At 45.3% G+C, this 25234-nt stretch overlaps 1 long non-coding RNA gene across 1 annotated transcript in view; it reads left to right on the forward strand.

The window, feature by feature from the left end:
- The first annotated feature begins 337 nt into the window (after nt 1–337).
- The window catches only part of LOC134336864 (uncharacterized), a 61751-nt gene continuing 36854 nt past the window's right edge, over nt 338–25234 (forward strand). Inside the window, exons 1-2 of the long non-coding RNA XR_010015897.1 lie at nt 338–435; nt 20495–20647. This is a non-coding gene — a long non-coding RNA (uncharacterized LOC134336864). The remainder of the gene's footprint in view (nt 436–20494; nt 20648–25234) is intronic.

The following is a 25234-nucleotide window of genomic DNA, read 5'->3' on the forward strand; positions in this document are numbered from 1 at the left end:
GCGGGTGGTAGCTCAGCAAAGGAAGCTTCAAGGCTAAAGCTGTGCAGTTGTAAAAGAATATTTGTCAGCCTGCGTCTGGAAAACTCCGAAATAGTGTTAAATGTGATTTGCAAGAACTTCTTCTTCATGCGGAACTTTCTCAGTGAAACATTCCATTTCGCCACGTTTAATGGCTTTGCATTTTGTGTCTGTGCATTAATGAGGCCCCAGCTCAACCTAATCAGGAGGAAACCAAGCAGATAATTGTTTCAATTTTTAATTCAGAGTTATGATAGGGAATCAAAGTCACACTGCTGCTGCTGAGCCTGTCTAGTTCCAGGCCATTGAGCTTTTCAATTTTCCTTTGAATTTTCTGCTGGCCTTTTGGAGACCTCGCTCGCTTGGAGCCTCAGGCCCAGACTGGGAAGTTTCGCAGCGTTGTGTGCACCTGTTCCTGTAAGTTCTGGGAGACTGCATCTGACTGTTGCCTCCATTTTTCCTCGGTGTGGACAATCAGGGTGAAAAACAACCCATTTATTTTGCTTCCATTTCAACTAGGAGGCGTGGGAGTAGGCTGGGGGTGGGGAGAAGCTGGATAAATCCATTTGATAGATTGTGAGAGCATTAGTTTCAATATTTTGGCATGTTCTCAGTTCTCTATCACCTCCCGTCTCCCTGCTCCTGATATGGAAAGTGTTGCACTGTGCGGTGTTCCCTACACTAGATTTTGATAGCAGCTTTAACGCGTGGATAAATGGCCAGCTCGTTTATCAGCCAACTCATTAATTCCCTTCCCTGCTGTGAGATATTCGATTTCATTTTTATTATCCTGAACTTTAAGTTCCTTCGGTAAAATGACGGGGTCCCCATGTGGAGAGTTCCCCCTTAGAGATGTATGGAATAGTGTGGCTCTGGATTCCAACAGCAGCCCAGGGCAACACAGTGGAGCCAGTGCCACACAGTTCCAGTGACCTGGGTCCAACTCTGACCTAGGATGCTGTCTGCGTGGAGTTTGCAAGTTCTCCTTGTGACCACATTGGTTTCCTCCGGAGTCCCAAAGACGGGCAGGTCAGTAGGTCATTTGGCTGCTGAACATTGCCCCCTAGTGGTAAAATCTGGAGCGAAAGGGGGAGAGTTGATGGGAATGGGGGGGCGAAAAGCATGGGATTACTGATAACGGGTTCCTGCTGGGTAACACAAACTCAGTAGGCCGAAGCCTGTTTCCATGCCGTGTGTTATTAAACTACAAATCCCAGAATCCCTTTCTCACCAAGAAACCCTGGAATCCCTGCTGCTGGTGTGTGTGTGTGTGTGTGTGTGTGTGTGTGTGTGATGTTGACCGACATCCCTGCCCCCAGGGTCTTCTTTCAGAGATGGGGCTGCCAACGTCCTGGTCACTGTGAATGGGAGCACATCCCGGTGAGATTCAGCTCCCTAAGGCAAGGGTTCCATTTGCTGTCAGAGTGCACTGAGGAATGCTGTCACTGGAGAAAAAACAATTGTGTGCAGGTATAAGAGGATGTTTTTGAGCACTTTTTAAAAACAAATATGTCAGAACATAGAACAGTACAGAACAGGAAAAAGCCCACAATGTCTATGCTGAGCACAATACTGAACAAAACCAAATCTCTTCAGCCTGTATATGATTCATGCCCCTCTTTTTGTAGTATATTCATCCATCTATGTTACTTACTGCCTGTTACATCACTGGCGTTTAGGGCAGTGGTGAAGTTCCTCCCTCTCTGGGGTGTTCAGGGCTTCCTTCACTGTGTCAGTAGTTTCCTCTCGATTTTCACTATCGTCAGTCACGCAAGTCTTGGGTGGAGACTCAGGAATATCGTCACACACAGATATATATATAGGATTGCTGTTACCGTAACAATTTTGTTTGACGAGTCAGGGTTGTTAGCCTGGAGCTGAACCTCCAAACCTGGAGGATCGGTGGACCACTCTTAGTCCGGCCTCTACCCTTTGACCTGTTTGACCTGGGTGACCCTACCAAGAGCCAAAGCATAAAACCCTGACTCCAGCCAACACAGCTCTCCGGGTCATTGAGGCACACAAACCTCCAAGCCCTACGACAAGATTGTGTTCCTCTTGGTCCTTCTATCCAATATCTTCTTAAAGCTCACTATCTCATCTGCTTCCATGACCATCATCCTTGGCGATACACTCCGGGCAACCCCACTCTGTGTGAAAGATTGCAAATGAGCTTATCATGTACTGGGTCCTATTAGATGCTTGGAGAACAATCGTTGCAAAAAAAGTTGCATTTTAAGTTATTGAGTGACTCAGATAAAGAGTGGGAAGGTGAAATACTCGAGCCGGGAGATCAAAGGAGAAGGAACATAATGAAATGTCATACCTGTAAGGTACTGTAGAATAACCTGGTGAGTTACAGTCCAGACAAATCCCGCCTCTTGGCACACTTTGATGTGGATTATAAGATACAAATTAGTTTTATTTGACACATGTTCATGGAAATATACAATAAATTGCAATGTTTTGCGTCAATGACCAGCACTTTTCGGGATGTGCTGGGGATATCCTTTAAGCATTGCCAAGATTCCATCGCCAGTATACCGTGCCCATGACACTAATTCTAACTCATATGTCTGAAATGAGCAAACACCCAGGATCTATCCACACGATCATGGGGAGAACGTACATCCCCTGCAGGTTTGATACATATCCTCGGTCAATTACCAGATGGATCATGACGTTACATTACTGCCAGGTAAAAAGTAATGGCGTGTTTATTTACGCAGAACGCATGAAATCCAAATGGGCCACTAAGGTTGGAATGTCCACCTGGCTGTGATAATAAGACCGTAGGACACAGGAACAGAATGCTGTCATCGGGCCCATTGAGTCTGCTCTGCCATTCCATCATGGCTGATTTACTATCCCTCTCAATTCCATTTTCCTGCCTTCTCCCAGTAACCTTTGACGCACTTACTAATCAAGAACCTATCAATCTCCGCTTTAAATATACCCAGAGACTTGGCCTCCACAGCCATGTGGGGCAATGAATCCCGCAGAAACCCACCATCCTCTGGCTAAAGAAATTCCTCCTAATCTCTGTTCCAAAAGGACATCCTTGTATTCTGAGGCTGTGCCTCTGGTCCTGGACTTCCCCACTATAGGAATCATCCTCTCCACATCCACTAGGCCTTTCAATATTCGATAGGTTTCACTGAGAATCCACCCCCCCCACCCCATTCTTCTAAACTCCAGCAGGTACAGGCCCAGAGCCATTTAACACTCCTCCTACATTAACCCTTTCACTCTAGGGATCAGTGTCGTGAACCTCCTTTGGACATACATCCAATCCCATGGCCAAAGTTTATTGTCAGATGGGTGGCTGTAGGTTTGTCAGTAGTGAGGAGAAAATGAATGTGTTACGTTGAATCATGCCATTTTCTTCTTTTTCTTTAACATATATAAGTTTTTTCCTTCAGCTTTATTAATTATATATATACTAATTTGTTGAACTTCTGTATTTTATAGCTGTAGAAGATTATATACCAATAAAAAGATTTTAAAAATGAAATGAATCATGCCATTTTAGCCAAAGTTCAAAGTTCAAAGTTAACCTTATTATCAAAGTACATTGATGTCACCACATACAACCGTGAGGTTCATTTCCTTGAGGGCACACTCAGCAAATCTACAGAGTAAGTGTAAGAGGGTCAGTGAACGCTCAGAGTGCAGAAGACAACAGACAGTGCAAACGTGCAGATCTCCACGCTGTTAGGTAAATGCCATGTGCAATCAGTCATTAAAATGCCAAATATCCTGTGTCAGTGAAATGCGTAAGGGTTAAAACTGAAAGCGGTGCAGTGGGTGGTGCTGCTGCCTCACAGCTGCAGGATCCAGGTTACGTCCTGCTGGCTGTGTGGAGTTTGCATGATCTCTCTCTCTCTCTCTCTCAGCAGAATCAAAATCAGAAAATGGGATCTGCGGCAAGATAGTAGTAACCAGAATTAGAATCAAGCTCATCATCACCGATATATGTTATGAAATTTGTTGTGCTGTGGCAGCAGTACAGTGCAGTACCTAAAAAATGCTATAATCATAATAAGAACATACTGCGTATAAAAGAGTAAATAAATCGTGCAAGATGAAAGTGAAGCAGTGAGGTAATGTTCATGGGTTCAGTGTCCGTTCAGAAATCTGATGGTGGAAGGGAAGAAGCTGCTCCTAAAACGTTGTGTGTGTGTCTGCAGGGTCCTGTACCTCCTCCCTGATGGCAGCACTGAGAAGAGGGCACGTTGTTGGTAGTGAGAGTGCTTCCTGATGGACATCACCTTCTTCAAATGGCTCCATTTATTATCAATGTATACAGTATACAACCTGAAATACTTAGTCTTCGCAGACATCCATGAAAAACCCCAAGAGAATCAATGACAGAAAAAGCATTAGAACCCCAAAGCCTCCTCTGCCCCTCCCCGTGCAAGCAGCACCAAAGCAACAACCCCCACCCCCCCATTTCAGCAAAATACATCCGTGCCCACCACCCACCAAGCAACAGCAGAGCACCCAAAGAGAGACCGTGAACTGCAATCAGCAGGAACTATTGTTTGCCCGACAGCTCGACATGCCGCAGGCTCTCTCCCTCCCTCACCAACAAGCGACAGAGAGATGTCACCCATTTCACAGTGAAAGGTGAGACTTATAATCACGGTGACGGCATTACAGTCTGCTGCGTCGTTTTTTATTCCGAGATTCTCTGACTAACCAGCAGAAAACTCTCCCTACCAGTGAGAGAGTGCGAGAGAGAGAGAGAGAGAGAGAGAGAGTGCAAGAGAGAGAGGGAGGGAGAGAGAGAACGAGACAGAGAGGGAGAGAGAGACAGATAAAGAGAGAGAGAAAGAGGGAGAGTGCAAGAGAGAGAGGGCGGGAGAGAGAGAACGAGACAGAGAGGGAGAGAGAGAATGAGACAGAGAGGGAGAGAGAGACAGATAAAGAGAGAGAGAGAGAGAGGGAGGGAGGGAGAGCATGAAACACCAGTAGTGTTATACTGTTTACTTTTTAACTTGTGTTGTAAAAGCACCTTATTAGTCAATTTATGTGCAATAGTATTACTTTATGTGTTGTGTGTGAGTTATATGTACTGTATTGTGCACGTTGGTCCAGAAAAACATTGTTTCATTTGGCGGGATACATGAATCCGTTTCAGTGACAATGAACTTGAACTTGAATTCTGGGGGGGGTGGTGGAGAGTGTTGATAAGAATGTGAGGAGAATAAAACGGGATTAGTGTCAGATCATGGTAAGTGGGTGGCTGATAGTACACATGGACTTGATGGGCTAAATGGCCTGTTGGTCTGCTGTATGATTAAACATACAGAGGGTGCCAGGAGAGGTTTATCAGAAAGCCGCCTGGATTAGAGGGCATGTGTTACAAGCAGAGGCTGTACACACTTGGCTTGTTTTCTCCGAGGAGAGATCTGATGGAGGTTTATAAGGTTACGAGAGGCATTGAGTTGACAGATTGTATCTTTATCCCAGGGCCGAAGTGTTTAATACCAGAGGCATGCATTTAAGGTGAGAGGGGATAATTTCAAAGGAGATGTGAAGGGCAAGTTTTCCACGTAGCGGTGGGTGTCTGGAATGCGCTGCCCGGGGAGGTGATGGAGGCAGAAACATTAGCGAATTTTCAGAGATGTTTAGATAGACACGTGAATGTGAAGGAAATGGCAGGATATGGACATTGTTTAGGCAGAAAGGATTAGTTTACTTGGTCATTTGATTACAAATGTTATTGGTTCAGCACAGCATCATAGGCCGAAGAGCCTGTTCCTGTGCTGTACTGATCTGTGTTCTCTATCACTTCTGTATATGCGGATATCACCCAGGAAAATTTTCGATAGGCTTTGGGAATCCCTGCAATGATCAGTCACATAAAACCCTCTTCCAGGAACGTATGAAAGGAAAATCTGTTCTGAGAAGGACAAAATCTTCCTCCCCCACCTGCCCAAGGCAACATGTGAAGTGCGTAGGTCTGACCTATTGGGAGTGGCAGTCTCCAAACCCAGACTGAACCATCGGGGGATTTATAGCGCACTTTCAAAGAGCCCAGAAATGACGCAGTACCTTGAATTAAATGTTTGCATTGGTGTTTGAACTTCTGACTCTGGCATCACTAGTACCGCACATTAACGACTAACCAGGCGTGGGTTAACTAGAAATATAACTCTGTTTCTCTGTACAGCTGCCTGCTCATGAACAATTTTAGCATTTCTTGTGTTTCTTTCGGTTTTCTTGCAATTGTAGTATGGCATATGGTGCTTTTTGTGCCATAATGACCACCCCACCTGGTTACAACAGGGTTCTCCTCCTGCCAACTATTTGTAACCCAAACTGATATGCGACCACTGATCAAGTTCCCCACACAGAAGATGCCGGTAGCTTCGCGGCAGCTGGGAAATCTCACTGCGGTCCGTAAGGAGTTTGTACGCTCTCCCTGTGACTTCTTGGGTTTCCCCCGGGTGCTCCCGTTTCCTCCCACAGCCCCAGGGATGTAGGGGTTGGTAGGTGAGGAGCTTGTATTGTTCTCCTCCTGGCTATGGGGAATTTCCTCCAAGTGTTCCGCATTCCAAAGGCCATAAGACACAGGAGTAGAGCTAGGCCATTCAGCCCTTTGCATCTGCCCCTACCTAGGGGCTAGTAGGGCAATTGGTCACATGGGTGTCATTGGGCAGCCTGGGCTTGATGGGCCGGAAGGCCTGTTCCCTTGCACTGTCTCTAAATAAAACAAAATAAAAATCCACCCTGCCGGTCTCCCAAACACCCGTTCGTATGTACAGGGTGGACATAAATTGGGTGTTCATAAGCTGGTGGGGGTGGCCTGTAAAATCAAATATCAATTGGACATTCCTTTTTGCTACCTATTAAAAGCTGGGTGTGATGGAGTGCGAACAGAACATTGTTTAGGAAGTGCAAAAGTGTGACTAAACCCTGATTTATACTTCTGCGTCAACTCGTCGCCGTAACCTACGCAAGTGGCCTACGTGCGTTGAGAGCATTTATACTTGTACGTTGGTGTGTCTGCGTCGCTCTGCAATTCGGGCATGTTGGGCGTGCGCACACACCTGCCCACGCAAGGCATCATGGTCATGGTAGTCTTTCTCGGGGTAAACAAGTTTAAAGCGAGCATCTTCTTTTGTAAAAGCAAAATGTGTCCTCCATAATTTCGGAGGTGTGTAAAGCTTTATGGAAAGCATTGCAGCCAGAGTTCCTTCCCTGCCCTTCAATCGCCCAATGGGAAGCTACTACAGCGTAGGAGAAATGCGATGCTATCAGGCGGACCAATCACGGCGGTCGTGTTCTGCGTAGTCGCGACACGTAGTTACATTTTGGGAGAGGTGCACATCAGGCTCTGGCGTAGGGATCCGCGTTGGCTCTGCGTAGGGTTTGCGGCGACGCAGTACTTACAGCATTGAGTTGACGTAGAAGTATAAATCAGGATTAAGCTTTGCCCAAATCACACTCACACTCACACTCTCTCTCTCTCTCTCTCTCTCTCTCTCACACTCTCTCTCTCTCACTCTCTCTCACTCTCTCTCCCTCTCTCTCTCTCTCTCTCTCTCTCACACTCTCTCTCTCTCTCACTCTCTCTCTTTCTCACTCTCTCTCTCTCTCTCTCACTCTCTCATGTCTGAAGCTGACGTGCGAGCAGTCTTCCGGAAGGTGAAACCACAAGAAGCCCCTGGTCTGGACGGGGAACCTGGCCAAGTACTAAAGACCTGTGTTCATCGACTGGCTGGTGTGTCCACTGCGATCTTCAACCTCTTGCTTCAGCAGTGTGAGCTACCCACCTGCTTCAAGCAGGCTTCAATTATACCGGTGCCCAAGAAGAACGTGGTGACCTGCTTCATTGACTATTGCCCAGTAGCACTTATATCCACTGTGATGTAGTGTTTGAGAGGCTGAAACATATCAACTCTTGACTGAGAAGCGACTTGGATCCACTCCAATTTGCCTACCTGAGTAAGCAGATGCCATCTCATTGGCTGAACCCTGGATACCTGGACAGCAAAGATCATACGTCAGGATGCTCTTTATCGACGACAGCTCAGCATTCAATACCATCATCCCCTCAATAAGCTCCAAGACCTAGGCCTCAATAACTCTGTGTGCAATTGGATCCTGGATTTCCTCACTTGCAGACCCCAGTCATTGCAGATTAGCAACAACATCTCCTCCACAATCTCCATCAGCACAGGAGCACCACGGGGCTGTGTGCTTAGCCCCTGCTCTGCTCACTTTACACTTACGACTGTGTGGCTAAGCACAGCTCCAATGCTATACTGTATTCAAGTTTGCTGACGACACCACTGTAATTGGCTGAGTCAAAGGTGGTGATGAATCAGCAGATGGAGGGAGATTGAGTGCTGTCATAAAAAACAACTGCTTACTCAATGTCGACAAGACCAAGGAGCTGATCATAGACTTCAGGAGAAGTAAACCAGAAGTCCTTAAGCCAGTTCTCATCAGAGTATCAGGTTTAACAAATTTAAATTCCTAAGTGTTATTATTTCAGAGGACCTGTCCTGGGCCGAGCATGTAAATGCAATAACAAAGAAAGCATTACAGAGCCTCTACTTCCTTAGGAATTTGTGGAGATTTGGCGTGACATCTAAAACTTCGACAGACTTCTGTAGATGTTTAGTGTAGAGTATATTGACTGGCTGCATCATAGCCTGATATGGAAACACCAATGCTCTTGAACTGAAACTCCTGCAAAATGTAGTGGATACAGTCCAGTCCATCACAGGTAAAGCCCTCCCCACCATTGAGCACATCTACATGAAATGCTGTCACAGGAAAGAAGCATCCATCATCAGGGACCCCCGCCACACAGGACATGCTCTCTTCTTGCTGCTGCCATCAGGAGAAAGGTACAGGAGCCTCAGGACTCGCAACACCAGGTTCGGGAACATTTACACCTCCTCAGCCATCAGGCTGATGGTTGCTATACACGAATGCTCCGGATGGCTTTGATGTGATTTGGCAACAGTACATGACGAACGTTGAGCTCTATAACAACCTGCCGATGCTCACCACTAAAATCGAGGCGAGAAGACTGCAACTATCGGGACACTGCCTACGCCACCCCGAGCTACCTGCCAGCCTAGTCATCATATGGGAGCCCAAGCACGGGAGGATGAACCCTGGGCACCCCCCCAAGACTATGGTCAACGCGCTCCTAGAAGACAGCGGTGCGGCTAATGTAGATGAACTGAACACACTGATGAGGGAGAGGGAGAAGTGGAGAGTCCGTCATCGTGCCCGACGCCAGCCCCCTAGGCCTGAGTCAACGTAGTAGTAACCATCAGGCAGTAGAACCAAGGGGGATAACTTCACTCAATTTCACTTGCCAGATCATTGAAATGTTGTCACAGCCAATGGACTCACTCTCAGGGACTCTTTGTCTCACGTTCTCGTTATTTATTGCTTATTTATTTATTATGATTTCTTTTTGCATTTGTACAGTTCGTTGTCTTCTACACCCAAGTTAGGCAGTCTTTCAGTGATTCTATTATGGTTATTATTCAATAGATTTATTGAGTATGCCCACAAGAAAATGAATCTCAGGGTTGTACATGGTGATATATATACTTTGAGAATCAAATTCACAAATAATTGATGTACCCACGAATACAACAAAAACAAATTCAAAGGAAACCCCTTTCCTTGTACAATCACTTCTTATCCAGAGGACAACAATATTAGTATTTTAAATATATGAATCTTTCCATCTCTGGCAAAAGATACATAGCTATTGTACTGCCATGAAGGACATATATGCAGTAAGGTGCTGGAAAAAGGGCAGCAATATTATGAAGGGTCTCACCCACTCAGCTCGCGGTCTGTTTGCCCCACTCCCGCCGTGAAAGAGGCTTCCACGCCAGGACCACCAGACTCAAAAACAGCTCCTTCCCACAAGCTGTCAGGCTGATCAACACCTCCAGCAAGTAACCCAGCCCCTCATCACCACTTTATTATTTCCTGTCAGAGTCACCATAGGTACAGACACTCCTATATCTAGCAACACTTTATATACATACAATCATATGTATATAAGCTAATTGCATGTATTTATATTTATTGTGTTCTTTATGCTTATTGTACTCTTGTTGCTGCATCGAATCTGGAGTAACAATCACTTTGTTCTCCTTTACACCTGAAGAGTGGCAATAAATAATCCTGAATCTTGGATACGCTTAAAAAGTTGCATCAGTGAAGTCTTCAGAGAGACGAAGGAATTTTGTGCAGAGCACAGGGAGTTCACATGTAAGTTCAGCAAAAAATTCAGAAGGCAAAAGGAGTGATCAAAGATGACGGAATGCAAAAGTCGGGAAGTTTTTGCTATGGAGACACGAGAGATTGCAGATGTTGGAGTCTGGAGACAAAAATAAGCTGTTTGATGAATCAGGCAGCTTCTGTAGAGGGAGATGTTCAATCAGCATTTGTACTACCATTGTTGTTAAGTTGACACCGTGATTGCCATACACAGTTTTGGTCTCCTTACCTAAAGGAGGGTATCTTTAGCTTGAGAAGGCTCACTAGATTAATTCCAAATTTCAAAGTTCAAAGTAGATTTTATTATCAAAGTACATATATGTCACCATATACAACCCTGAGATTCATTTTCCTGTGGGTGTACTCAATAAATCCATAATAGAATAGCAACCATGGAAGAATCAATGAAAAATCGCACATACTTGAATGTTCAACGAGTGTGCAATAGACAACAAACTGTGCAAATATAAAAAGAACGAAACAATAATAATAATAAATAAATAAAATTCGGAGGGAGGAGAAGATGGCAGCGCAACGCAGCGCGCACGGCCGTTCCGAATTGATATCGTATGTGTAACTAGGGGCCGTGCACAATCCGGATTTGATGGAGACAGCCGTGAGAAGCACGGAGGAACATCTGGAGTAACTTCTGGAATGCCTGCTTCACTGCCGCTGCTACTGTGCGATCGAGAATCTCCGGAGGGGAAGGCCCCAAATCCTTGGCTTTGCCTATTGCCTGTTGCCGGGGCCGGGGTCGAAGCGCTCGGCAGAGATGGTGCTCGGTGCTCGGTGTCGGAGAGCTGGTCGGAGGCTCGGAGATTTTGGACGGACTCGGAGTCAGACTGTGGTCGGATGCTTCCAGGATGCTGCATTGGCAAGTTGGCGGTGCTGGAGGTTTACCGCTTGCGTGAGATGATGGGACTTTCGAGAGACTTTGAGACTTCTACCGTGCCATAGTCTGTTCTTATCAAATTACGGTATTACTTTGCACTGTTGTAAGTATTTGTCATAATTATGTGGTTTTTGTTAGTTTTTAAGTTGCTTTGTCATGTGTTTCTGTGATATCATTCTGGAAAAACATTGTATCATTTCTTAATGCATGCATTACTAAATGACAATAAAAGAGGACTGCGTGTCCTCATAATCTAATCTAAATAAGCAATAAATATTAAAAGCATGAGATGAAGAGTCCTTGAAGGTGAATCCATTGGTTGTGGGAATATTTCAGTGATGGGTGAGTGAAGTTGAGTGAAGTTATCTCCTCAAGTTCAAGAGCCTGATGGTTGAGGCTGATAACTGTTCCTGAACCTGGCAGTGTAAGTCCTGAGGCTCCTGTGCCTTCTTCCTGATGGCAGCAGTGAGAAGAGAGCATGACCTGGATAGTGGGGGTCCCTGATGATGGATGCTGCTTTCCTGCGACACTTTGTGTAGATGTGCTCAATACTGGGGAGGGCTTTACCTGTGATGGGCTGGTCTGTATCCACTACTTTTTGTAGGATTTTCCCTTCAAGGGCACTGGGGTTTCTATACCAGGCTGTGATGCAGCCAGTCAATACACTCTCCACTACACGTCTATGGAAGTTTGTCTAAGTTTTAGATGTCATGTTGAATGTTTGCGAGCTCCTAAGGAAGTAGAGGTGCTGCACGCTTTCCCCGTAATTGCACTTACCTGCTGGGCCCAGGCCAGGTCACAAATGACACAGATGGATTTAAAGTTGATGACTCTTCACCTCTGAGTCTCCAATGAAGACTGGCTCATAGACCTCTGGTTTCCTCCTCCTGAAGCCAATAATCAGCTCCTTGGTCTTGCTGACATTGAGTAAGAAGTTGTTGTCAAGGCACCACCACTCAGCCAGATTTTCATTCTCTCTCCTATACGCTGAATCGTCACCACCTTTGCTTCAGCTGGTGACTGTGGTGTTGTCAGCAATGTTGGATATGGCATTGGAGCTGTGCTTAGCCGCACAGGAGGGTTACCTACTACAATACTGAAGGAGGCCTTCTGGCCCGTCGTATCCAGGCCATTTCCCAGCGGAGCAATCCTGTCAGTCCCGTCCTCCCTCCTTGTTTTCCTTTCAGCACTACAGTTTTGCTTTCTTACATGCCCATCAGCTCCCCTTTGATAGTTTGCCTCTTACCTGTAGTAAGGGGTCACGTCGCCTGCCAAGTAACCTTACATCACATAAAAGGATGTGGAGTAAAATAAAGCAGCCAAAAGAAAGCCACATGCAAACTAGTCACAAGCAGTAGCCAAGGTAACGGTCAGTCTCAGCACCCTGGATCCCATGAGGCAGTGCTCTACACGTAACTGCACAGTTGGCTGTATGAGTAAATTTAAGCTGTTTAAAGCTTTACTATCAGATGAATGAAGTTTGTTTTCATTGAGACAGGAAGAGATGTGAGGGGTTTTGCCAGCACCAATACAGTATTTCCCCTTTAGAAACCAGGAGCCTAGTCTCAAATACAGCACCACCCATTTCAAACTGAGAATGAGGTGGAGAGGAATTTATTCAGTCAGAGGCTCCTTAAGCCTTGGGTCCCACACCACCAGGTTCAGGAACAGTTCAACCATCAGGCTCCTGAACCAGCGTGGCCAACTTAACTCACCTCAGCACTGAACTGACCACTGAACTCAACTGATGGACTCACTTCAAGGACTCCACAACTCGTGTTCTCAGTACTACTGATTTACTTATTGCACTTGCTCAGTTTGTCTGCTTTTGTATGTTGGTTGTTTGCCAGTCCTTGTCTGTGTGTAGCTGTTCATTGATCTATTGTACTGTGAATGCCTGCAAGAAAATGATTCCCAGAGTGACATATACGTACTTTGATAATAAATTTACTTTGAATTTTGAGCCATAAAATACATCCAAGCTGAGGTATTTAGGGTTTAGAGCAGGGGTTCCCAGTCTTTTTTATGCCATGGACCCCTACCATTAACTGAGGGGTCCATGGACCCTAGGTTGGGAACTCTTGCTTCAGGGGAACCGAGAGTTTGGGGAGTAAAATGGAGGAGAAGCTATTGATTAGGTTAGCCACAATGGCGGAGCAAGTCAGGGGGCTGTCTGACGATTCCTGTTCCTATTTCCATGCTCTTTTGTTTCTTCGGCAGCAGACATGGTCAGGAGGTCCTGTTGTTGTTCAGACCAAACATCAGCATGGCGAAGGAATGTGACCTCAGTGACTTTGACTGTGGAATGATCATTGGTGCCAGACAGGGAGGTTTGAGTATCTCAGGAACTGCTGACCTTCTGCGATTTTCATGCACAACAATCTCTAGCGCTTACGGAGAAAATGGTGCGAAAACAAAAAAACATCCAGTGAGCAGCAGTTCTGTGGGCAAAAATCCCTTGTTAATGAGAGAGGTCAGGGGAGAATGGCCAGACTGGTTCAAGCTGACAGGAAGGCAGCAGTAACTCAAGTAACCACGTGATATAGCGGTGGCGTGCAGTTGGTAAGACAGACAGTGGGGGGAGCTGCGTGGCCTTGGTTACTGCTCGGACCCAGTCCTCATGCAGTGGGGTGACCTGCTGCAGCCGCCCAGGGGAGGAGAGGCCAGAGGCGGTGTGACGTGGTGACCATGTTGGTTTGGGTTGGCCCCTCCCATCCGTGCTGCTCTCCAGTGTTTGCTCGGTGGAAGACAAGCTGGATTGTGTTCAGTGCCAGCTGAACTAGTGCAGGATGATTGAACTGATGCATGCTTGTTCTTGCACAAACATGGCACCAGGACAACATCCCATGCACCATCTATCTACAGGACATAGCACTCAGGGACTTATTTTGTGACTGTAGAGTTACTGCTATCATAACTAAATGTGCTATACGTGCCTTGTGCTGTGAATGACTGTTGGTATTGTGTTTTGTACCTTGGTCCCAGAGGAACGCAGTTTGGCTTGGCTGTATTCATGTGTATGTTGAATGATCATTAAACTCAAACTTGAACTTGAAGAGCATTTTTGAACAAACAACACCTCGGACCCTGAAATGTACGGGTTACAGGATCAAAGGACTGCAAGCATACACTCATTGGCCATTTTATTAGGTACAGAAGGTAACTAAGAAAGTGGCCGTTGAATGTCTGTTCCTCCTGTTGCTTTCAGACTTGCTTCAGTCTCAGAATGTGGGCACTGCAGGCTGGGATAGCGCTCACTACCAATCCTTGGTCAGAGCTGGGCCATTTCAGAGGATGGCTTGGTTGCTATGGATTTGGCTTCACGGTAAGAAACGGAGGGCTGAATACTCAGATCCAGAGCATGGGGTGAAATTTGGAACTCGCTGCCTGAGAGGACGGAGGAGACAGATACCCTTACAACATTTTTGAAGTACTTTGATGTGCGCTTGAAATGGCATAATCTGGAAGGTTTTCTGTCAGGTGCTGGGAAACGATCCCTTTAGAACAGAGATGAGGAAGAGGCTGGTGAATCTGTGGAATTCGTTGCCGCAGAAGGCTGTGGAGGCCAAGAAATTGTGTGTAGTTAAAGTGTGTGTGTAGTTAAAGTGGAGGTTATTACATTCTTGAATAGTGAAGGGGTTAAAGGGAGAAGGCAGGAGAATGTGTTGAGGGGTAATAAATCAGCAGTGATAGAAAGTCTGAGCAGACTTGCTGGGCCATATGACCTAATTCTGTTCCTGGGTACATAGATATTTAGTGGATGATGTAACTGAGAAGACTGAAAGGACTGATTCCACACTATTTAACTTTAAGATTCCAGGGACATTTCACATGAGTTTTTGTAAGAATCCAATAGCATCATGATCACGATGGTGCATAAAAAGAACATGGCAACCTGACTTGATGTTTGTCATACGATAGCGCTTACATCCTCTGTGAAGAAGTGCTTTAGGAGTTTGGTGATGAAACATATCAACTCCTGCTGGAGAAGTGACTTGGATCCGCTCCAATTTACCTACTGTCACAACAGGTTAACAGAAGAGGCCATCTCATTTGCTCTTCACTCAACCCTGGGACATCTGGACAGTGAAGATGCTTTTTATTGACTACAACTCGGCAATCAATACCATCATCCCCTCAAAACTAATCAATAAGCTCCAAGAGTTCCACAATACCTCCTAATGCAACTGGATCCTCAATTTCCTCACCTGCAGACCCCAGTCAGTTTGGATTGGCAACATCTCCTCCATGATCACCATCAGCACAGATGCACCACAAGGCTGTATGCTTAGCCCCATGCTCTATCCACTTTATACTTACGACTGTGAGGCTAAGCACAACTCCGACGCCATATTTAAGTTTGCTAATGACACCACTGTTGTTGGCCGAATCAAAAAGGGTGGTGAGTCAGCAGGAGATTGAAAAACTGGCTGAATGGTACCACATGAACAGAAGCAGAGCGAGGGGATGATGGCGCTAAACGACAACTCCTTTGCTTGCGTCTTTGGAAACAGCTCTATTTCCATCTTTAATACCTCTATTTTTCCCTTTCAGGGTTCTTTTGAAGACCCTAACCTGGAGTTACATGCTGACTACGGTTCTTTGCAGGAATGGGACCCAGTCTTGGGGTTCCATAACTGGCCGTTGTTCGGCACGCCAAGGGCATGGCATAAGAGTTCGGCTCAGCTTTGGAGGCCTAGGATCTCGGGGCTCTGGAGACGGGCGGAGCCAAGGTCGGTGTCCCAGACCGGTGTGCCATGGGAGCAGGAAGATCTTTGGCTGTGTGCCCAGAGACCTTAGATCTTCGGGCACAGAGCTCGAAAAAAGCAACGCAACAGACTTTTAACATCGTAAACCAGCGAGTTGTTTGTTATGTCTCCCCTCTCGCTGTGAAACGGAGACATCTCTTTCTCCCTTATTAGGGAGAGAGGGAGCCTGTGGTATGTCGAATACTGGGTTAACACTGTAGTCTTTGGAGTACTGCAAGTCTGTGTCTTTACTGTTGCTTTGCTGCACGCTTGAGTGCTCGGTGGTGGGTGCCGATGCTTTTTTTTGCTGGTGGAGGAGGGGGGATCATTGCTTGCTGCCGCTTACACGCGGGAGGGAGCGGAGCTGGGTGGGGGGGCTTTGGGATCTTTGGGGCACTCCTCTGTTTTTGTGGATGGTTGCGAAGAAAAAGCATTTCAGGATGTATATTGTATACATTTCTCTGACATTAAATATACCTTTGAAACAACCTCTCAAAATGTCAGCAAAATCAAGGAGCCAATTTTTGCCACCAGACGTTATCAGGGGATCAGAGGATCAGAGGAGAGGGTCAGCAACTTTGAATTCCTCAGTATTATCATCTCAGAGGATTGGTCCTCGGTCCAGCACGTAAGTGAAAGTTTGCAAAGATTTGGCACGTCATCCAAAACTTTGACAAATTACTTTAGATGTGTGATGTAGTGCATATTGACTGGTAGCATCATGACAAGGTATGGAAACACCAATGTCCTTGAACAGGAAAGCCTACAAACAGTAGTGGATAATGCCCAGTCCATCACAATAAAGCCCTCTCCACCCCTGAGCACATCTACATAGAGTGCTGTGTTCAGGGGTGGAGAGGGCTTTATTGTGATGGACTGGGCATCTTGAAGGAACCCTACCATCCAGGCCATGCACCTTTCTCGCTGCTGCCATCAGGAAGAAGGTGCAGGAGCCTCAGGACCCACACCAGCAGGTTCAGGAACAGTTATTACTTCTCAACCATCAGGCTCTTGAACAGAGGGGATAACTTCACTCAACTTTACTCACCCCAACACTAAACAGTTCCTACAACCTACAGACTCACTTCCAGGGACTCTTTGTCACACGTTCTCGATATTTATTATTATTAGTTTTTTTTGTTTCTTTGTATTTAATGTGAATGCCTGCAAGAAAATGAATCTCAAGGTTGTATATGGTGACATATATGTACTTTGATAATACATTTTCTTTGAACTTTGAACTGTTACTGATGTTTAATTTTTATTTCAGATTCACTTAGTTAACAAATTGAACTTACCCAGCCTCCATGATGGGATATGAACTCATGTCTTCCCATCTTCAACACAGGCTCTGTTGTTTCTGGTCCAACTACTATTTCTTGCTGGCTATCTAATGAGAATGTGCCCCTAAATAATAATCTGATGTAAGTTGACGTACATGTTTTCCAAGTTGAATCAATATAATGATTGAATATCCATGTCTGTGTAGGGCAGCCAGCACATCAGAACCAGAAATCAGAATCTGGTTTACTATCACTGACATGTCATGTAATTTGTTTTTCTGTGGCAACAGTACAGTGCAATACCTAAAAATGACTGAGTTTCAATAACAAATATTTAAAAAAGTAATTAGTCAAAAAGAGGCCAAAAAGTGAGGTAATATTCATGGGTTCACGGTCCATTCAGAAATCTTGCAGCGAAGGGCAAGAAGCTGTTTCTAAAATGTTGAGTGTGTGTCTTCAGGCTCGTGTACCCCCTCCCTGATGTTGGCAATGAGAAGAGGGCATGTCCTAGGTGGTGAGGGTCCTTAATGATGGATGCCACGTTCTTGAGGCTTCTCCTTTTGAAGATGTCCTCGATGGTGGGGAAGCAATTGGCCATGTTGGAGTTGGTTAACCTTACAACCCTCTGCCACTTTTCCTGATCCCGTGCATTGGCGCCCCTGTAACAGACGGTGACGCAAACCCATCAGAATGCTCTCCCTGGAACATCGATAGGAATCTGTCAGAGTCTTCGGTGACGTACCAAACCTCCTCAAGCTCCTACTTAAATCTAGCCACTCCCATCAGGGAGGAGGCTACGTAGCATCCATGCCAGGGCCACCAGACCCAAAAACAGTGACTTTCCCCAAGCGGTAAGCCTGACACAACCACTACTTTATCACTTCCTGCCAGAGTCAGCTATGTACAGATACTTCTGTATCCAGCATCACTTTATGTATGTACATACAATCAATGTATAAAAGCTATCTTATGTACTTATATTAATAGCATTTTATTACTGTTTTCTTTATCTTATTGTGTTTTTTTGTACTGCATCATAACTGCCATAACAAATATTTTATTCTCCTTTGCACTTGTGTACCGGAAATGCAATTAAACAATCTTGAATCTTGGATGTGTCTTCATATGTTGGGCCCAGAGAGGATTACACCCAGGAACATTATGGTCCTGACTAGCAATTCAGGAACTGAGAGTTCAAGCCTTGTTAAGGAACGCTAAACCCGTTCGTGCCAGTTCAAACAGGAAGGAAAGCTGTTGGATTGTTGTAAAACCCCAAGTGGTTCCCTTCTGCCCTTCAGCAGGCAGAAACGGCCCCTACATGACCCTGCCTTCAGGGCAGCAAGTGTTGGTGACATTCGGAGAATGGGGAAAAGACAAACATTGCTTTATGATTATTGCCACACGTTGTAACATAGGGGAGGGTGCACTAAACAGTATGATAAATTACCGACATTTCAGAACCAAAGCTGTTTGATTCCCTGCTTTTACAGCTTGGTGGCATACCGTACAGGGTGCCTGCCCTTGCTTTGAAAAATAATCTTCATTTACCTGCCCATGCAAGGTCAGCACACCCAGTTGAGATTAATTGATTAAACGCTACCTGTATTTGTCATTTCCAGTATTGATCATTTTTTTTTAATGCTGGTTCCAAGCCATGTCCTCTCTTACAGAAAAATCATAAGTCCCACAAGCAAGGTGGCTATGCCATACCCTCCAGGTATGGGTATTTTGTGGTTCCAGCAACATGATCATTTCCCAGAAATAAACCATCAACAGGGTGTGCTCTACAATACACAAAAAAGTTACTGTTCCAGTTGAATAATTAACAAACATGAAATATTTCCTGGAATAGAAGCAAATGTCACTTCCTGAACCGCACGATAGAATAGAAAAGTAGCACATATCTTGTGCTTGAATAGTTGGGGATAGAAAATGATGTAATGTAGACCAAACATCATTAACTGTGTGATTAATTAGATTTGACTCCCCCCCCCCAGCAAACCTTTGCCAAGAAAAGAATGCGCATTCATAGCATAAGAAGTGTTGATGTCAGGTAACCTTGTGTTCTGCTGGACTCCCGACCGGAGCAACACTGAGAGCAAGTGCTTTGCCAAAATCATTAGCTGGCCCAGTGGCATCAGAATCAGGTCTGTTGTTTTGCAACAAGTACGATAAGAATATATATATATATATATAAAAAATAAATAGCGCCAAGGGAGAACAATAGAGTGAGGTAGTGGCCATGAGTTCATGGACGGTTCATAAATCTAATGACGAAGGGGAAAGAGTTGTTCTTAAAACACTGGGTGGGTTTCTTTAAGGTCCCTGATGAAAAGAGAGCACGTCCTGGGTGATGGGGGTACATAATGATGGATGCTGCCTTCTGATGTCCAGTGTCCTCAGTGCTGGGGAGGCTGGTGCCGATGATGGACATGGCTGAGTTTGCAGCTCTCTGCAGCTTTTTCCCATGGCCCCTCTGCATCAGATGGTGACGAACACCGGTAGTGTCTGAAATATGTTGTTAGTCACTTCCTTGGTCATCCTATAGTGACTGAGTGGGTGCTGACTACAGTGAGAGTCTGTTGGTTCTTCCAATGTTATTGCGACAAAGCTGTGAGTAGTGTAGTGTAGTTTTTGACTCAAGGTCCATGCACGCTACGTGGTCATCTCTCTGAGTCATACCTGAAGCATGTCAAAAATATAAAAAGAAAGCCCGTCACTTCAGAGTAATGTCCCCCGAGCACTGAAAATACCCTCTAACTGACCTCCAGCAATACCGTGGAGCAATTAGCTCTGTGATCACAGCCAACGCTTACCTGAGCATACTGGGGAGTCTGACTGGGGCTCGTACTGATGCGATTATGTCATCTGGAGCGCCGTAATGCATTTGCATTGGTTAAGTGTGTTATTGAAACAGCATGTGGACGCGATGTCATAGCAACCGTGTGCCAACTGGAGGAGGTAAAGTTATTGCACTAATTTTGCTGGGGAAGACAGCCTCCTCCAACTCAACCATGTCCCAAGCAAAGAACAACTCTTCTCCTTTCCCGTTTCTTCATTGAAGAATTTCTGACCAAGCTATTGAATTTTGCACAACAGTTTTGCACTAAGTTTCCTGTACTGAACCAACAGCTTTTCTGTCACTTAGACAATATTGGTCTCCACCCTATCACTGATATTTCCTTTGTTCAGTCCATCCCTCCAACTTCCTGCAAATTAAAACATTTCTGCTTTCAAACTTTTGTCGGCATGGAGCATTAATTCTGTTCCTCTCTCCACAGACGTTGACTGATCTACTTCCAGCACTTTATGTTTTTCATAACTGAATTGTGGTCTGCCATGAGACTGGACTACACACCTTCTTTCTGGAGGAGCACATTCTATCTGGATCCAGATCTCTATGGCACTTCTGGCCCTTGACCATCCCAACTTCAGTAAGCATCTGCTGCAATAGCTTGCATAATAGGTGAAGTATTCAGTGTTCCCTCTCACTTTTTTCTTTACAGTTGTGTGGACCAACCATTGCTCTGAGCAGGGAATTTTTACACAGCCTGAAAACTGTGTGGCACTTTTAATATTTTTTTTCTGCAATATCCTTATTATGGCGTCAGTGTTCAGCAGGCTGGCAGTTTATTAACAATAAGCTACCGACTTCCATTCTGTGTTTATTGTTACAATTTGTAACAGTGTTGTAACTTGAAACACTGATGATGTAAATACGTTAAAGCTCTAAAACATTTCAAAGTAAAGGTAGTGGTATTTTTATTATTTAGAAAATTTATGAATTATATTCATCAACATATAATTTAAGTTTAATGCATCTGTTAGTCTTGCGAGACTATGGATCTTCACTCTCCAAGGCGCAGGCCTAAGCAAGGTTGTATGGAAGACCAGCAGTTGCCCATGCTGCAAGTCTCTTCTCTCCACGACGCCAATGTTGTCCAAGGGAAGGGCAAGGGCCGATACTGCTTGGCACCAGTGTCATCACAGAGCACTGTGTGGTTAAGTGCCTTGCTCAAAGACACAATACACTGCCTCGCCTGGGGCTTGAACTCACGACCTTCAGGTCACTACTCGAATGACTTAACCACTTGGCCACGTGCCCACATAATTAATCGCAGGATATTTCACAATTATGTTAACATAGACCTCAAAATTATATTAGCATAATTTCAAAAGTTATATTAACATTATATAAAAGGAAATTTCAGCTGCATGGCAACAAAGGCTACGTACATGAGAGCATTTCAGTTACTATGCGGCCGTGCATCCATGCAGGTAAGAGGGAGCAGTGCAGATGTTGGTCTTGCTCTGTTCAGCATTCCAGATCTTGTTGGGAAGGTATTGGTATTGGTATTGGAATTGGTTTATTATTGTTACATGCACCAAAGTTCGGTGAAAAGCTTGTCTTACATGATGTTTATACTGAACAGTGCATTGGGGTAGACAAGGTAAAGCAATAACAATGTAGAATAAAGTGTAACAGTTAGAGAAAGAGTGCAGTGCAAATAAACAATCATCAAAACGAGGTAGATTGCGAGTCTGAGAGTCTGGTGCCAAGGACTGGAGGCCCAGAGGTGGCCTGTCTGTGTGTGTGAGTTGGGGGTGGGAAAGGGGCTTGTTTGGCTCTTGCTGAATTGTTGTATTGTTGTTGTTGGTGTGGGTATGCTATGTTGGTGCTGGAATGTATGGTGACACTTGCCGGCTGCCTCCAACACATCCTTGGCTGTGTTAGTTGTTAACACAAATGGCATATTTCACCAACACCATCCCCTTTTCCCCTCCCACCTTATCTCCTTGCCCGCCCATCACCTCCCTCCGGTGCTCCTCCCCCTTCACTTTCTTCCATGGTCTTCTGTCCTCCCCGACCAGATTCCCCCCTTCTCCAGCCCTGTATCTCTTTCACCAATCAACTTCCCAGCTCTTTACTTCACCCCTCCCCCTCCCGGTTTCACCTATCACCTTGTGTTTCTTCCTCTCCTCCCCCCACCTTTTAAATCTACTCCTTGGCTTTTTTTCTCCAGTCCTGCTGAAACACACAAAATGCTGGAGGCACTCAGCATGTCAGGCAGCATCTGTGGAGAGGAATGATGAAGGGCCCGAAATGTTCATTCCTCTCCATAGATGCTGCCTGGCCTGTTGAGCTCCTCCAGCATTTTGTGTGAGGCACATTTCATTGTATCTTCAAATGATAGATAAATCTGAATCTGAACTACATACAACGAGGACTTAATTCACTATACCAACACTAATCACAACATCAATACTTCAACACATTCCCTTACAATATTATCAGCTTCACCAGCATTTCACGCTGGAGAATTCTGTCAGTGAAGTGTTTGAGATGTTGTTACTCTGGACCCAGCCTCCAGCGCCCAGTAGAAGCAGGACCTGAGATTGTGCTCTTTCCCCACATTGGTCTCAAGAAGGTTCAGCACCTCCCTCAGCTTGTCCTCTTGCACGCTGGTATGTGCCAGTCAGCAGTGCTTGCTTACTCCTTGCTCTGGAAGGCCAAAAAACCTTGAGTGGACCACACTGTGTCTTCCAGCAGCATTGTATACATTTTATGTATTGCACTGAACTGTACCAGAGCAAGTTGTTGGGCAGGTGAGGAGAGGAGAAGCGGTAAGAGGGGAGTCAGAATGGGGAATGGGAAAAGAGAGAAGGGGGAAGAGGGGAGGTTGGAAAACTTGAAGTTCAGGCCATCAGGTTGGAGGCTACCCAGACGGAATATGAGGTGGGGCTCTTCCAGCCTGAGAGAGGCCTCATCGTGGCAGTACTTACTGTGCTGCTGATGCTTTGTGGGTGCGGGTAGGGTACGGGGTACCCAAGTTGTCTGGTTCCGCAGGGATCGTCCGCAGTGTGTTTCCACACTGGATTTAAATGAGCTTCGAAATGCTAATTCCATCAGTCGGTGGAGTTAACAGTAAAGTCATTGGGGAGGTTCCACAGTTGACTGCCCTCCTACGCTGAGCTAGCTGATCTCAGATTGTGGAGTTCAAGGAAGGAGGTGGGGGGGGGGGAACGACATCCAGGACCTCAGTGAACCCTGCTGATGAATGCTTGCCTGTGGAGGTAATCAGGGTCCCAGGACTGGCCGTAAATCTCAATGATCTCACAGCTTGCTGCTCCTTCCTTTTTGTAGATAGGCATATTTTCCCCCTTTCTCTCCTTTGTTTAACACAACTCGGTCAAATTTAGAGGGATTGTTTAAAACAACTTTTATTTAACTACTGAAGTGGCAGATGAGTGTAACTTATCATAGATCAGGGAGTAAGCTCTCATGGCTTGAGTGGATTTTTGTCAGACTTAAAGATTAAATTAGTTTGAATTATTCTATTTCTTTCTCAGTGAATATCTTGTTGACATTAAATAGTGTTATTAGAAAATTTGACGCACTTAGTATCACACAATAAATGCTGGCTTCGCCCACATCCCGTAAATGAATTAAAAAAAACACAAAATGCTGGAGGAACTTTTCTCATGTCTGTACCTCAATTAGTATGTTTATGTTTAGGAGTTTTGTTCAGCAAAAGAGTTAAACCTGAAGCCAAGAATGGAGTGCTGAATAAAACTCCCAAATTTAAACTTGCTAAGTGAGCTGAACTTTTCTAATAACATTATTTAGTGTCATCAGGTTTATTTTATTTTTATTTAGTTTTTATTTTGAGGTAAAATGTGGAATAGGCCCTTCCAACCCAAACAGCTGTGCTGCCCAGCAACCCACTGATGTAACGGTACCCTAATCACAGGGCAATGTACAATCTACTAACCGGTACGTCTTTGGAATGGGGGAGGAAACTGGAGCAACTGAAAGAAGCCTGCACAGTCATGGAGAGAACAAACTCCTTACAGACGCTGTCAGAATTCAGAATCAGAATCAGGTTTAATATCACTGACAACACACATCAAAGTTGCTGGTGAACGCTAACGAAGTCCTGACGAAGGGTCTCGGCCTGAAACGTTGACTGCACCTCTTCCTAGAGATGCTGCCTGGCCTGCTGCGTTCACCAGCAACTTTGATGTGTGTTGCTTGAATTTCCAGCATCTGCAGAATTCCTGTTGTTTGCTTTAATATCACTGACGTATGTCGTGAAATTTGTTGTTTTGCGACAGCAGTACATTGCAATACATAAAAGTTTAAAAACACAATAAATAAATAAATATTAGGTAAGTAGTGCAAAAATAGAAAAAAGATTTTAAAAAGTAATGAAGTAGTGATCGTGGGTTCATTGTCCATTCAGAAATCTGATGGCGGAGGGGAAGAAGCTGTTGGTGAAACTTTGAGTGTGTGACCTCAGGCCTATCACCTCCCTCATGGTTCCGCCTCCTCCTACTACCCATTGTGTTTTCCCTATTCCTTCTTCACCTTTCCTGCCTATCACCTCCCTGCCTCCCCTCCCCCACCCCTTTATCTTTCCCCTCACTGGTTTTTCACCTTCTTTATATGGCCTCTGCCCCTTCCCTCTTCAGTCCTGATGAAGGGTTCCGGCCCAAAACGTCGACTGATCGTTTCCACGGATGCTGCCCGACCTGCTGTGTTCCTCCAGCGTGTTGTGAGTGTTGCTTTGACCTCAGGCTCCTGTACCTCCTCCTTGATGCTAGCAATGGGGAGAGGGCGTACCTCCTGGGTGGTGGAGGTCCTTAATTATGGGTGGTACCCTTTGTAGGTGTCCTAGATGTTGGCGAGGCTGGTGCCCGTAATGGAGCTGACTGAGTTTACAACTCCCTGCAGCTTTTTCCGATCCTAGACAGTGACCCCTCCGTACCAGATGGTGATGCAACCAGTTAGAATGCTCTCCGTGGTACACCTGTAGAAATTTACAGAACTCTGAACTCCGATGCCCTGAGCTGTAATAGTGTTGCGTTACACTACTGTGGCACCCCAAAAATATAACTCAAATTTAAACATGCTAAGAGAGCTGAACTTCTGTCAGAACATTATTTGCTTGCATTTGGACTCTCACCTCTCTAAACCTATCCTATCCATGAAACCGTCCAAATATCTTTTAAATGTTCTT

Source organism: Mobula hypostoma, chromosome 23, assembly GCF_963921235.1.
Source record: "Mobula hypostoma chromosome 23, sMobHyp1.1, whole genome shotgun sequence".
Lineage (NCBI taxonomy): Eukaryota > Metazoa > Chordata > Chondrichthyes > Myliobatiformes > Myliobatidae > Mobula > Mobula hypostoma.